This window comes from Dipodomys ordii, unplaced genomic scaffold (genome assembly GCF_000151885.1).
Source record: "Dipodomys ordii isolate 6190 unplaced genomic scaffold, Dord_2.0 Scaffold143, whole genome shotgun sequence".
Classification (NCBI taxonomy): Eukaryota; Metazoa; Chordata; class Mammalia; order Rodentia; family Heteromyidae; genus Dipodomys; species Dipodomys ordii.
In genome coordinates this window covers 2083226-2087416 of record NW_012267359.1, presented here as the reverse complement: position 1 = coordinate 2087416, position 4191 = coordinate 2083226, and the positions used below count along the sequence as shown (strand labels likewise).

Below are 4191 nucleotides of genomic sequence, written 5' to 3'. Positions count from 1 at the left end.
CCCCCGGCCCTGCCTAGCCCGCGCGACCGCCCGCTTCCCGCTCCGGCTCGCCTCGGGGCCCCCTCCGCCACCCTCCACTCTCGAGACCCCAGGCCCGGACGACGAGCAGGTGGGCCGCCCTTTCTCACCGTAGCTGTGGGAACCGCCGCGCCCCGCTGCGGCCCGGGCAGCTACGGCGGCGCTGCCGACTCCGAGCGAGCCGAGCGGGAGGCGGCCCGAGGGAAACTCTGCGTCGCAGCCTCCGCGCGAGGGACGCGGTCTGCTGCGCATGCCCGGTGGGCTGGGCCTTCTGGGAAATGTAGTCCTTCCCGCGGAAGGGGGAACTGGGAGAGGGACGCTGAACCCAAGGTATATTTCTTTCAGGTATGTGTAGTCTTCCTTCATCTGTTTTGTTTTCGTAGAAGCCTTTTGTTCATTACTGACTCCTTCTCATTATTGCTTTATTTTAAATTTTTGTCGGTAGTGGGGCTTGAACTCAAGGCCTGGGCACAGTTCCTGAGCTCTTTGGCTCAAGGCTAGGGCTCTACCACTTTAAGCCACAGCTCCACTTGCAGTTTTCTGGTAGCTAATTGGAGATAAGAGTCTCATAGACTTTCCTGCCCAGGCTGGCTTTGAACCATGATCCTCAGATCCCAGCCTCTTGAGTAGCTAGGATTACAGTGCCTGTCTTTTTCCTTACTTTCTTTTTTTCGTTTTGTGCCAGTCCTAGGGCTTGGATTCAGAGTCTGTGAACTGTCCTCTGTTTCCCCAGTAACTGGGATTACAGATGTTCACTACCATGCCCAGCCCCTCTCCTAGCCATTTTGAAATGAATAATTAGTTGCCAACCATCCTTACCCTACTGAACTTTGGAGCATTAGACGTTATTTCTCCTAGCCAGGTATAGTGGTGTACATCTGTAACCCCAGCATTCTCTCACAAGCAGGAGGATGGAGAACTGCATGCTAGACTGAGCTACACAGCAATTCCCTTTCTCAAAACAAAACAAGAAGCTGGTAGCTCACACCTGTCTGTAATCCTAGCTACTCAGGAGGCCGAGATCCAGAAAATGACAGTTCAAAGCCAGTCCAGACAGAAGTGTCTTTGCGACTCCAGCTCCATGAAACATCAAAATGCTGGAGTTATGGCTCAATTGGAACAATATCTAAGTAACAAGCTTAGAGGCCTGAGTTCAGATCCCACTACCACAGGAAAACAAAGTTAGAAAAAAAAAGTAAAAACAAAACATAAAGGTATATTAAAAAATGCCTCCACCGCCGGGCGCTGGTGGCTCATGCCTGTAATCCTAGCTACTCAGGAGGCTGAGATCTGAGGATCGCAGTTCAAAGCCCAGGCCCAGAGTTCAAGCCCCATGACCGACCCCCCCCCAAAAAAAAATGCCTCCACCACCACTCTACCCTTTGTTCTGAAAGTTTCTTTTCCATCTCACAGTAGAACTTGGCCACCAGTCCTGACCAGGGCCTCTCAGACTTCATTCTAAAGGCTGCCTGGATTCCAGGGTTGTTTAAGCAGCCCCTCCTGTGGGTGGAGCTCTGCAACTCTCTTCCAGTAGTAGTTTAGAAATCTCAGCAAGCAGAGTGGCTGATCCAGTTGCCCTCATTCCAGGGGTCACAGCACCTCTTCCTGCAATCTCCTATCTAAAATAATAAAAGTGCAGAGCTGGAGATGTGACTTAATGGTCAAGTGCGTGCCTAGCATGCATAAAGCCCTGGGTTCAATTCCTCAGTACCACATACACAGAAAACGCCAGAAGTGGTGCTGTGACTCAAGTGGTAGAGCACTAGCCTTGAGAAAAAATAAGCTCAAAGACAGTGCTCAGGTCCTGAGCTCAAGCCCCAGGATTGGCAAAACAAAAATAAAAGTGCACTCCCTCACACTGGGAGCCGGTGGCTCACGCCTGTAATCCTAGCTACTCAAGAGGCTGAGATCTGAGGATCTAGGTTCAAAGCCAGCCTGAGCAGGGAAGCCCGTGAGACTCTTATCTCCAATAAATCACCAGAAAACTAGAAGTGGTGCTTCGGCCCAAGTGGTAGAGTGCTACCCTTGACTGAAGAGCTGAGGGACAGCGCCCAGGCTCAGAGTTCAAGCCCCATGACTGGGGGGTAAAAAAAAAGTGCACACCCTCCTCTCCCCTACTTTCTTTTTTTTTTTTTTTTGGGGTCCGGTTGTGGGGCCTGAACTCTGGGCCTGGGTGCTGTCCTTCAGCTCTTCAGCTCAAGGCTAGCACTCCACCACTTGAGCCACAGCGCCACTTTCGGCTTTTTTCTTTTTGCTTATGTGGTGCTAGGGAATCGAACCCAGGGCCTCATGCATTGCAAGGCAAGCGCTCTACCACTGAGCCACCTTCCCAGCCCCCCTACTTTGATTCTTTTCATCACAAGAACTCTATTTTTTCCCCTCAATAAAAACTGTCTTCCCTTGTAAAAATGTAGCCCACTCTTTGAGGGCACACTTAAATGATACAGGAAAAGTACAAAGAAAGTAAAAAACAAAGAAAAACAACAATCACCTGCCATCTTTGGATATAACTGTATTTTGACCCTGGACACTATCTTATAGGAGTTCTGTGTGGGTAATTTGTCCTCTGCCCCTTTCCCAATATGGCGTAGCTAGATCTGTCTAGCTCTAGATTTCATGCTTCCATGCTTCCTTGTGGGCGAGGCAGTACTAGGATTTGAATTCAGGACCTTGCACTTGTTAGGTTGGTGTTCTACTGATGAACCATGCCTTCAGCTCTTTTTCCATGGGAGTTTTTGTTTTATCAGTCATGGGGCTTGAACTCAAGGCCTGGGTGCTGTCTCTCAGCCCTTTTGGTTTTTGTTTTTTGTCGGTTGTGGGCCTGAACTCTGGGCCTGGGCGCTGTCCCTCAGCTCTTCAGTTCAAGGTTAGCTCTCTACCACTTGGGCACAGCAGCACTTCCGGCTTTTTCTGCTTATGTGGTGCTGAAGAATCGAACCCAGGGCCTCATGCATGTAAGGCAAGCACTCTACCACTGAGCCAACTTCCCAGCCCTCTCAGCCCTTTTGTTCAAGGCTAGCACTCTACAACCTTGAGCCACAGCACCACTTCCAGTTTTCTATTGGTTAATTGGAGATGAGTCTCACAGCCAGGCATTAGTGGTTTACTCCTGTAATCCTAGCTACTCTCCTGAGTAGCTAGGCTGAGATCTGAGGGTCATGGTTCAAAGCCAGCCTGAGCTGGTTATTTCTGGTGTATGGAGAACTGGCATCTTCCAATGAAGGTGGTGACCTAGGACCCAGGCATGGCCTCCAGGTCACAAAACTAAGATGGCTTCATGGCCCTGAGCAATAAACCTGTTTGTTGAAATCTTTAGTTTATATAAGTCTCAACCTCTAGAAACATGTTTTGAAAGAGCTCATCTTTTTTTTTTTTTTCCAGTAGGTGGGATGAACACAAGGCCTTGTACCAGCCAAGCTGGTACTCTACCACTTGAGCCATATTTCAGCACTTTTGGCTTTAAGTTGCTTTTCAGATAGAGACTTACACTATGAGTTTAAGTCTACTAGATAAGATTTTAGACATAAAACACCAGTGCCCAACTTGTCTTCTTTTTTTCAGACAAGGTCTGACTGTGTGGCCCAGGCTGGTCTCCAACTTAAGATCTCCCTGCCTGAACTTCCAAGTGCTGAGAATTGGTAGCAGCTGTGATTTCATTGTCTTTGAGTAAATTATTTAACCACTCTACATTACAGAAAACTGATAAGTGCAGGGCATTGCTGGTAGCTCACACCTGTAATCCTAGCTACTTAGGAGGCTGAGATCTGAGGATCATGGTTCAAAACTAGCCCAGGCAGGAAAGTCCATGAGACTTTTATCTCTAATAAACCACTCAGAAAACCATAAGTGGCAATGTGGCTCAAGTGGTAAAGTGCTAGGCTGAGCTGAGGAGCTGAGGGACAGTGCCCAGACCCAGAGTTCAAGGCCATGACCACCACCATCAACAACAACAACAAAAAAGCCAGCCAAGGCACGAAAGTCCGTGCGACTCTTATCTCCAATTAACCACCAGAAAACCAGAAGTGGTGCTGATAGTAACAAGTGATTCTTTTTTTTTTGCGGGGGGGGGGGTCCAGTCCTGGGGCCTGAACTTCGGGCCTGGGCGCTGTCCCTCAGCTCTTCAGCTCAAGGCTAGTGCTCTACCACTTGAGCCACAGTGCCACTTCCGGCTTT

General features: G+C 49.2%; 1 protein-coding gene across 4 annotated transcripts in view; it reads right to left on the bottom strand.

Annotated features, from left to right (window-relative positions):
* The window catches only part of Dtx2 (deltex 2, E3 ubiquitin ligase), a 30067-nt gene extending 29851 nt beyond the window's left edge, over nt 1–216 (bottom strand). For 2 of the 4 annotated variants that reach the window (XM_013031731.1, XM_013031735.1), the window contains exon 1: nt 129–200. The gene's annotated coding sequence lies outside the window, so the exon portion shown is untranslated. Of the gene's footprint in view, nt 1–128 lie in introns of all 4 variants that reach the window. The other 2 variants (XM_013031732.1, XM_013031733.1) reach the window with 2 other exon arrangements.
* Nucleotides 217–4191: the final 3975 nt, after the last annotated feature.